We start from the raw sequence: 11,213 nt of genomic DNA, 5'->3' as shown, positions 1-11,213 counted from the left end.
TCCAAAGGGCAAGGCAGTGCGCATGCGCCCCCGCAGCAGGCGCTGACCCGGCCCTGTCAATGCAATGCACCTGCGCGGCTTTCATGCATCTCTTGCTCGTTTGAGGCTATCTCCAAAACAAATACTGTATGCATCGCTGGAAACAACGGAAGAAAGTCTTGGGGCCTTGCACCAGGTGGAAGTAAAAGGTTTGGTCAATATCTTCGCGTCCCTGGGTCCCCTTTTCCCTTCTGCAAAGCCTCGCTGGCCACTAGGGGGATATTATTAACTGAATTTACCACCTCTCTCCACACCAAGTACTTAAAAACTCCTTTACGTTCCAGAAATACATAAATAAATAACTCATGCTCCTAGAGTAAGAAACCCAAATTCAGAATCCCTGTGTGCGAGCAGAGCAGGGTTTAAACCCCGGAGAGCCAAGCTCGCAGGGCCTCCAGTTACTCCAGGTGAAACTGAAGTTCCCAGGGGTAATTATTCAGCGCTCATTTGCATACCCAGAGTACACTGCAACTAGGGCAAAAGTTTTTTTTTCCCAATGAAATATATTTAACCATGATCTGAGTCTTTTAACCTAGGAAATATAATTGGCAGAATGTATCACGTACACCTCTCTATATAATAGCGCTTTCGAAAAATTGCTACCGTAGACGTACGAGGAGTTGTCTTTCCTAGGCCTGTGTGTCAGCGCACCTCAGGGTCATACTCTGGTTTCTCTTCAGATCGTATAAATCTTTCGCCTTTTACTAAAGATTTCCGTGGAGAGGAACAACTCTGAGTTTTAAACCAATTTTTTGAGGCCTTGATGTGCCAAGGCTACTTTTTTCAGTCTAAAAAAAAGAAAAAATAAATCTTGTTTCAAAGGTCGGCTGCTTAGCTATGATGGTGTTGTATTAACTCCTAGGTAGTGTTGTGGTACTTGTAATAGTAAGGGGAGTAGTATTACTAGCAGGTAAGTGGGGGGGGGAAGAAAGCTCTGTATAAGGGGCCGGTAATGTGGCCCAGTGGGAGAGTGCTTTCCTACCATGAATGAAGCTCTGGGTTCCATTCCTCAAAATCACATACACAGGAAAAAACTGGAAGCTAGAGTTGCTAGCCTCAGGGACAGCACCCAGGTTCTCAGCTCAGGCTCCAGAGCTGACTTGGGGGTGGGGGGGTGGCTAGGAGGCAATTCAAAGCCAGCCCAGGGCAAGAAAAGTCCATCAGACTCTTATCGCAATTAACCACCTGAAAACCAGATGTAACACTGAGACTCATCTCCAATTAATCACAGAGAAAGCTGGACCTGAAAACCAGATGTAACACTGAGACTCATCTCCAATTAATCACAGAGAAAGCTGGAAGTGGTGCCGTTGCTCTAGGGGTGTGGAGCCCTAGCTAGCCCGCAGCAAAAGGAGTTTAGAAACAGCCTGAGTTTCAGCCTCCGGATCGGCACCCAAACATTAATCATTGACTAAAGTAAAAGTAAATATTTAAGTAAAAATAAAAGCTGGCTTCCATTCCACGCGGTGCACGTCTGAAATTCCAGCACTAGATCGCTGAGGCAGGAGGATCCCGAGTTTGGGGTTAGCCTGGGCTTCACCGTGATACAGGTGAATGTTTAACAGGTGCATGTTTAACGTTGAGGGGTTTAGGACAAGAAGACCATGTCCCCATTGTAGCCAGGAGGACGTTGCCTGAATATTCCGCTGCGTATAAGTCAGAGTGCATGGTAGCAACCACCAGCACAACCATACCAACATACCCTTAATGCTTGCCGGGTCGTTTAGGAAAACCGTTTAACCCCTGGCGTGCCCAGATCCTTCACTCCCACTCAAGGGAGGATCCTGAATTTTGCGCACGATCCTGAATTTTGCGTCCAACGAATGTTTCCTGATTTATTTTTTCCCAAGTTAATGGCAGGCATTCAAAACTACAAACCAGAAAACCTCGGAGTCTGACTAACTGGTCCCCCGGGTTCGCCCGCTAAAGCTCCCGCCCTAGCTCCAGCCTAAGCTCCGCGACTGCCAGAACGGGAAGGGCGGGCAGAGTGGGCTCTCTAATTTGCATACCCATAGTGCACCGCGCACGGCACAAGTGCGAAACAGCAACATTAAAAATTTATTTTCCCTATGTAGTTGTGCAAACGAAGCTTTTATATGCAAAACAATGGGAAAGATTTCTCTTTTGGACAAACTCTTGGATCGACGAACCACCATTAGCGTGATAAGGTTTGCTGTTCACTGAGACTTGAATTATGAACAGCGTAATTCATACTCTGGTTTCTCTTCAGATCGTATAAATCTTTCGCCTTTTACTAAAGATTTCCGTGGAGAGGAACAACTCTGAGTCTTAAACCAATTTTTTGAGGCCTTGTTTTGCAAGGCTACATTTTCAGAGGTTGAAGAAAAGATCAATTGTAGTACATCTGTTGCTCTATGATGTGGTAGCACTGGTATGTGTATTTGTCTAGGTTTCTAGTACTGTGCTATTTTGTTGGTGGTCTTTGAGCCTATTTAGTAATTACAGAATACTGTTATTTAGGGCTTTGGTCCAAGTATGTAGCTGTAATATGTGTATGTTAAAGATAGAGTTTTGATTTTAGGATTGCATGTTTGCTTACCACTTTCAGATTCTGAGCTTTTTCTGCTCAAAGCTACTACGAGACTACTACTTGAGCTTACAGCTTCATTGTCTTCTTTTTGGTGGGTAATTACAAGACTTTGCTGCCTACCTACATAGAATTCAAACTGAGATCCTTAAATCTTAGTTTCTGAGTAGTTAGGATTACAGATGTGAGCCTTAACTCTTAGTTTCTGAGTAGCTAGGATTACAGATGTGAGCCACCATGGCACCCAGCGCTGACTTTATTTGAAAAAAGAATAACTTGGCACTGTCTCACAATACATCATATGACAGTAATACATACTGCCACACTTAGTGTCCTGCATAATATTCTTCCATTGTGAGGAGGTCCCTGGAGAGGTAGGTCCCTGGAGAGGTAGGTCCTGCGTGGGAAAGCCGAATAAATGTGGGGTTTTCTGCGTGCAGTGAGAACAGAATGGGGGTGAAAGGCAAAGGAGAGGAAGGAATTACACATAGGATCTGCTTGAAAGAGGTAATGCTCCTTAGCCCTGGTAGCTCTCACCTGTAATCCTAGCTACTCAGGAGGCTGAGATCTGAGGATCACAGTTCAAAGCCAGCCTGGGCAGGAAAATCCATGAGACTCTTATCTCCAAGAAACCACTAGAAAACCAGAAGTGGTGCTGTGGTTCAAGTGGTAGAGCACTAGCCACTAGCCTTGAGCTGAGGAGCTGAGGGACAGCGCCCAGGCCCAGAGTTCAAGCCCCATGACCTACCCCCTCCCCCCAATGTATCACTTTGTCATGTCATCAGCCACAACTAGAGTTGTAGAGTTGGGGTCCACATGAGGACCCCAGCACTCTCACGGGGGTCTAACCCTGTTGCCACAGGTGCTGTAGAAGCCCCCATCTGGGCACAAGATCCTCTTTTCCAGCTCTGCCTGGGAACCAGGGGCTATTTCTAGCAGACTTCAGAGCCAATGAAAGACCAGAAGTTGTGTCAAAAGAAGGGCTTGTGGGGTGGTGGTAGTGATGGTGGTGGGGTGTGGGCAGATTCTTACCAGAATCTGCTGTTAATGGGCTGGGTGACCTTTACAGTAGCACTGAACCAGGACTTGTCTGGAGCTGGGTCTGTCCTATTTGTCCTCAGAAGAGTTAGATGATCTGATCTGTTTCCCCCAGGGGTTCTGGTATTTCCCCATCCTAAGCCGTTATCCCTCTGAAGGAGAGAGATAAGAGCTGAACAGGACCCCAGGATCGGAACTGCCAGCCCCATCTACAGCTTCAAGGCCACTGATGTCATATTGTGGGGCTGAGACCAGGCTCCCTGTGTGGATGAGAAATGCAATGGGGACAATACAATTATGTTAAGTGCTTTCTACCACTTTAAGTCACAGAGCCACTTCCGGTTTTCTGGTGGTTAATTGAAGATAAGAGACTCATAGACTTTCCTGCTCAGGCGGGCTTTGAACTGTAATCCTCCACTCTCTCTTCTCTCTGTTTTTCTTTTGCCAGTGCTGGAGCTTGAACTCTGGGCTTGGGAGCTGTTCCTAAGCTTTTATGTTCCAGGCTAGTGCTCTACCACTTGAGCCACAGTGCCACTTCCAGCTTTTGGCAGTCAATTGGAGATAAGAGTCTCACAGACTTTCCTGCCTAGGCTGACTTTGAACTATAATCCTCTGATCTCAGTCCCCTGAGTAGCTAGGATTACAGGAGTGAGTCACTGGATCTCAACTCTTTTTATTTTTTGCCAGTCCAGGGGCTTGAACTCAGGGCCTAGATGTTGTCTCTGAGCTTTTTTTTCCCCTCAAGGCTAACACTCTACCACTTGAGCCACAGCACCACTTCTAGTTTCTTTTTCTATGTATGTGGTATTGAGGAACGGAACCCAGGGCTTCATGCATACTAGGCAAGTACCCTACAACTAAGAAACATTCCCAGTCCCACCCCCTTATTTATTTGTTTGTTTGTTTGCTGGTATTAGGGCTTGAACTCAGGGTTTGTCACTGTCCCTGAATTTTTTGCTCAAGGCTAGAGCTCTACTACTTGAGCCACAGCTCCACTTCCAGCAGTGTGTGTGTGTGTGTGTGTGTATGTTTAATTGTAGTCTCACGGACTTTCTTGTCCAGACTGTCCTTGAATTGTGATCCTCAGATCTCAGCCTCTTGAATTGAACTAGGATTCTAGGCATGAACCACTAGACCTGACCCCCTTTTGTTTCTATTTCTCTTACACACATGACCTGTTCCCCGTGGTGCCATTCCTCATTATCCTGTGACTTACAACTTCAAACATTTTAGGTAGTGTGTTTGCTTAGGCAATCCATCCACAGAGCACAAAACACAAAAGGTCACCATAATGTGTAACTATGCCAGCAGGTGGGTTTGTGTGTGACCCAGACCTTACCCATTGGGTAAAAGCAAAGGCAGATGTCATTGGGGATTGGGGGCTATAAATCACCTCAAGTCCTGGCTCCAGGAGTATTCCTCCTGGCTGTGCAGATCAGGAAGGAGCGGGTGGGAAAGGGCTCAGAGAAGTGGACAAGGAGCTGGGGCCTGTAATCCTAACTGCTCAGGAGGCTGAGATCTGAGGATCACGGGTTAAAGCCAACCCCAGGCAGGAAAGACCATGAGACTGTTCTCTCCAATTAAACACCAGAAAACCAGAAGTGGCGCTGTGGCTCAAGTGGTAGAGCACTCGCCTTGAGCTTAAGAGCTGAAGGACAGCACCCAGGCCCAGAGTTCAAGACCCAAGACTAATCCCCCCCTTCTCCCCGCCCCCAAAACAAAAAGCAGACAAGGACCAGGGATTCAGGAGAAGGAAGGACATGAAGATCTCGTAAAAGATGTCAAAGAAAACTGCCCTGAGGAGACAAAGCAGCTCAAATGAGGTCCCATACATACATTTTTTGGGGGGGGGGTTCCGGTCATGGGGCCTGAACTCTGGGCCTGGGCGCTGTCCCTCAGCTCTTCAGCTCAAGGCTAGTGCTCTATCACTTGAGCTACAGCGCCACTTCCGGCTTTTTTCTTTTTGCTTATGTGGTGCTGAGGAATCGAACCCAGGACCTCAGGCATGCAAGGCAAGCGCTCTACCACTGAGCCACCTTCCCAGCCCCGAGGTCCCATACATCTGTGGCAGGAGCCCAGCCATTGGGTCCTTGGTTGAGAGACAGACATGAAGCCCACGCCCTCCCTGAAACAATGTTTATTCACAGCAGCACTGAAAAGTAGAAACTAGAAACATTTCCAGTGCATAAATGACATTGTTTACTCTAGGTTTTTGTTGTTGTTGTTTTGGTTTTTTTGTTTTTTGGTGCTGGTCCTGGGGCTTGAACTCAGGGCCCAAATGCTGTCCTTCAATATTTCACTTGAGCTCCAGTTGTAATTCCAGCTTTTTGTTATTGTGTTGTTGGTCATGGGGCTTGAACTCTGGGCCTGAGCGCTGTCCCTCAGCTCTTCAGCTCAAGGCGAGCGCTCTACCACTTGAGCTACAGCGCCACTTCCGGTTTTCTGGCAGTTAATTGGAGATAAGAGTCTCATGGTCTTTCCTGCCTGGGCTGGCTTTGAACCACAATCCTCAGATCTCAGCGGCCGGCGTACCCTTTGTGGGAACTGCAGACTCAGGGATCCATACCCCTGGGCTCTCCTCGCCTTCCCCGCCCCCCTCATTTCCCCACTAGCTCTTGTACAGAAACTTCTAGAAAGATTTTGCATCTCAAGGGAAGGGGGGGTGGGGTTGAAAAGGGGGCAGCCTGAACATGTGGCTCACCTCTCCTTTGTTGACTTCTAGCAAATTAAAATTTATCTCTCAGGGAGGAAATGAGGGGTCAGATTTATTTTTTTTTCTCTCCTTCTTCTTAATGGGTCCTGATGAAGGAAATGAATCTGAGGTAGGGGTGGGGGGAAAGGGATCAGAAATCTGATCTACCCACTGGCCAGCTCAGAAAGATGCAGGGGTGGGGGGTGGGGGGGAATCCCTGTGCCTTCAGAAGGGCAGCTGGGCACAGTATGTTTTATTCTATAATTAACCTTGACCCTTCTGGGGTCAAAGAGAGTGGTTTGCTGGAAATAAATCAATAGTCTGATCTGGTCCCTTCAAAGGCTATACACCTGCTGGAAAAATTCCATGTTGGTTCAGTGTGTAAATTGGAACAGAGTGTGTGTGCAATTCATGTTTGAAAGGTAGAAGGAGGAGGGCTTTCAGTCTAAAATGGAAATTAATTGGGTATCCGCTTCCCTTCATCAGGTCATCAGAAGTCTTTATTGTGTGTATCTGGGGGTGGGGGTCGGGGAGGTCGAGGAGAGGAGAAAAGCTTTGTGACCTCTGGGTGGCCTTAAGGTTACTGGCTCTCCAGGCCTGGGCAGAGCCTCTTTTTTTCTTTTCTTTTTTTTTTTGCTTATGTGGTGCTGAGGAATTGAACCCAGGGCCTCAGGCATACAAGGCAAGGGCTCTACCACTGAATCACCTTCCCAGCCCCTGGGCAGAGCCTCACTCCAGCATCTGGTCTCCATCTTTGTGTGTGTGTGTGTGTGTGTGTGTGTGTGTGTGTGTGCCAGTCCTGGGGCTTGAACTCAGGGCATGAACTCTCCCTGTGCTGCTTTTACTCAAGGTTAAGGCTCTACTACTTGAACCACAGCTCCACTGATAGCTTTTTGGAGTAGCTTATTAGAGATAAGAGTCTCACAGACTTTCCTGACCCTGAACCACAGTCCTCAGATCTCAGCTTTCTGAATAGATGGGATTACAGGTCTGAGCCACTGGTGCCCAGCTGAGCTCCATCTCTTTATGGCATTATCACACAAATCTGGACTATATCCTCCACCTCCTCTTGGTTCTGGGGCTGGAATCCGGGGCCTCCGGTATGCTAGGCAAATGCTCTGCCACTGAGCTCTATCCCCAACTATCTGGACCTATTCATTAATTAAGTTTTTAATTGTTATTTTTGCCAGTCATGGGACCTGGATGCTGTCCCTCAGCTCCACTTCCAGCTTTTTCTGTGATTAGAGATAAGAGTTTCACTGATTAGTCGAGTGCTGGTGGCTCAGGCCTGTAATCCTAGCTACTCAGGAGGCTGAGATCTGAGGATCACTGTTCAAAGTCAGCCTGGGCGGGAAAGTCTGTGAGACTCTTATCTACAATAAACCACTAGAAAACTGGAAGTGGCACTGTGGCTCAAGTGGTAGAGCACTCACCTTGAGCTGAAGAGCGCAGGGACAGCGACAAGCCCAGAAAAAAGCCTCCCCGACTGAAAAAACAAAAACGAAAAAAAGAGTTTCATAGACTTTCCTATACAGGCTGGCTTTGAATTGTGATCCTCAGATCTCAGCCTCCTGAGTAGCTGGGATTACAGGCGTGAGTCACTGGCAGCTGGCTTTAAAATTCTTTTTTTGTTGTTGTTGGTCATGGTTCTTGAACTCTGGTCCTGGGCGCTGTCTCTCAGCTCTTCAGCTCAAGGCAAGTGATCTACCATTTGAGCCACTGCGCCACTTCTGGTTTTCTGGTGTTTAATTGGACTTTCCTGCCCAGGCTGGCTTTGACCTGCCATCCTCAGATCTCAGCCTCCTGAGCAGCTAGTATGACAGGTGTGAGCCACCAGCGCCCAGCTTCCTTGTGAAGACTCCAATCCTCACTAAACTACCAAAGGGGAGAAGCCAGAATGTGGCTCAAGTGGTAGCCTGTTGGCCTTGAGCAAAAAATTCAAGGATTGCACTGAAGGCCCAGAACCAACGCACATTTAAAAAAAAGTATCTGGACAGTTGTGGCTATTTGCATTCAAGCCTGTAGACCGCCAGGCCAGCTCACCCTCTATAGGGCTTACAATTCAGGCCTGTTTCCATGCAGTAATTCTTTGCATCCACAAGATGGCAGCAAACCCCTCCAGACACAGCCCCTCTTTCCCAAGTGCAGGATTTACAGGCTACTGAGGCTAGAGGTTGCATTGACTCTAGGGAGGCCAGGCCAAAGGGAGGAGGGAGGAGTCCCTTAAATGGATTATGGATTTCTTCTTTAATTCTATTCTCAGGCCTGCACAGTCTGCCCTCTGCCTAAGAGGAGAGAGAGTAGGCATGAAGAAGGCCTTTCCAGGCATTCAGAGGGGCATGTGCCCCTATGCACCGGAATTAAACCATCAGACCTTTCTTCGTGTATGTGTACCAGTCCTGGAGCTTGAACTCAGGGCACTATCCCAGAGCTTTTTTGCTCCCAGACTATCACTCAACCACTTGAGCCACAGCACCACTTCTGGTTTTCTGGTGGTTTATTGGAGATAAGAGTCTCACAGACTTTCCTGACTGGGTTGGCTTTGAACTGTGATCCTCAGATCTCAGCCTCTTGAGTAGCTAGGATTACAGGCGTGAGCCACCAGAGCTCAGTTCACGTCCAGCTTTTTTTTTGTTGTAGTTGTTGGTCATGGGGCCTGAACCCGGGGTCTAGGCGCTGTCCCGCAGCTCTTCAGCTCAAGGCTAGCACTCTACCACTTGAGCCACAGCGCCACTTCCAGCTTTTTCTGCTTATGTGGTACTAGGGAATTGAACCCAGGGCCTCGTGCATGCAAGGCAAGCACTCTTCCACTGAGCCACCTTCCCAGCCCTGTGGGCATGTTTTAAAGCACCCAGAGCAGGGCTGGGAAGGTACCTTAACGTGGTAGAGTGCTTGCCTTGCATGCATGAAGCCCTGGGTTCCATTCCTCAGCACCACATACACAGAAAAAGAGGAAGTGGCACTGTGGCTCAAGTGGTAGAGGGCTAGCCTTGAGCAAAAGCAGCTCAGGAACAATCCTAGGCCCTGAGTTCAGGGCACAGTACTAGGTCAAATGATAATAATAATAATGATAATAATAATAATAATAAAGGTACCTGTGCATGTGTCTGCACCCCAGCTCAGCTTCCAGAGGCGAGTCCAGCCTTCTGTCTCAGCTGCTTCATTCATAAACCCGAGGTCAGCTCAGGCTGCCAGCCCCTTTAAGCCCCGACTCCATGGCTGAGGGTAAACACCCAGCACCCTTAAGCACCTGGCTTCAGGAAAATGGTCCTTCCTGAGGGGCTAGGTACTCATGAGTTCACCCCATCTCTCTGCCCTACACCCCCCCCCTCCACAGCCACCCCCAGCACTACAAAATAAAGACCTCCCAGGTTCACTTTGGCAAAGAGGACTTTTATTCAGTCAACAGGAGTAGTGAGTGACAAAAAAAAAAAAAAAAGAAAATCAGGTCAAGTCCCCTCCCACTTCCTCTCCTTTCCCAAGGGAGAGGGAGTTTCAGGAGAAAAGTGGGTGCAGGGGCTACAAGGATGAGGGGCTGGATCTCAGAGCCAGCAGAAGCCCCAGTATTTGCCCATCACTTGGGAGAAGGGAGAGACCACGCTTCCTTAACTCGTACAGACACGACTCTCTAGCTTCCTAGATAAACACCACAAAACTCTACCTTGCTCAGCTAATCCACTAATGTTGGGGTGTCCCTAGGGGGAGAGGGAGGGGCCAGGGACTACATTCCTAGTTTCATTCTTAAGGAATACACTTATAGATATATTTATAACACTTTTTTCTTTTTCTTAAAAACCAAAGTTTTCCTTCTGCTATTTAAAAAAAAAAAAAAGATTCTGAGTATAACCAAAAATAGGTATTTGTAGTCTTGAGGGTTTTTTTAAAATTTTTCTTCCTTTTTTTTTTCTTCCTTTTTTTTTTTTTTTATCTAAGTAGTTCAAAGAACACAACCAAAAGGAGAAACAGAGTCACGAGAACAGAACCCTTAAACACACCTCGTATAAAAATAGTTCCTGGCCAAAATCGATCGGCCAGCCCACTGTCCGACGAGGAGGTGAGTCTGGTGGCCGTTCTATGTCATACAAAGTGGGGTGCATGATGCCACACCCCATCTCACACACACGTACATTCAGGAGTCACGCAGGGGCAGACTATGGAGTGGTATCTCACCCTTCCAGGCCCAGGTGGACAGATCTGTGAGACTCTTACCTCCAATGAACCACCCCAAAATGCGGGCATTTTGGAGCTGTGGCTCCACTGGTAGAGAGCACCTGCCTTGAGCCAAGAAAGCTAAAGGACGGTGCCCAAGTCCTGAGTTCAAGCCCCAGTACTGGCACAAAAAAAAACCCAAAAAACAAATAAACAAGCAAAAGCAGGGGTGTACAAACACAGGAGACAGCACACAGAACCCACTGTGGGTGGGCCTTGAGGTAGACTTATCTTTCACACCTGGAAATAGAGAAGATCTTTTTTTTTTTCCTTTTCTTTTCTTTTTTAAAAAATTTTTTTTAAATTTTTGGTGCCGGTCCTGGGGCTTGAACTCAGGGCCTGGGTGCTGTCCCTAAGCCTCTTTGTGCTCAAGGCTAGCGCTCGACCACTTGAGCCGCAGCACCACTCCCGGCTTTTTCTTTTCTGAGTCGTTTATTAGTAAGAAGACTCTCAGGGACTTTCCTGCGGGGGCTGGCCTTGAACCCTGATCCTTAGATCTCAGCCTCCTGAGGAACTCGGATGACAGGCATGAGCCACTGGCACCCTGCTTTTTTGTTGTTGTTGTTGTTTTAAACTCTAGACAACATGGGAAGGGAAGGGGGTACCCATAAAAGGGGCTTGAGGTAGGAGTGCATTCGGGCTCTGGGGGGGTGGGGGGTACAGAGAGCTGAGCCCCCCCCTCCCCAA

This window comes from Dipodomys ordii, unplaced genomic scaffold (assembly GCF_000151885.1).
Source record: "Dipodomys ordii isolate 6190 unplaced genomic scaffold, Dord_2.0 Scaffold11, whole genome shotgun sequence".
NCBI classification, from domain to species: domain Eukaryota; kingdom Metazoa; phylum Chordata; class Mammalia; order Rodentia; family Heteromyidae; genus Dipodomys; species Dipodomys ordii.
Note: the sequence above shows the minus strand (reverse complement) of the source record.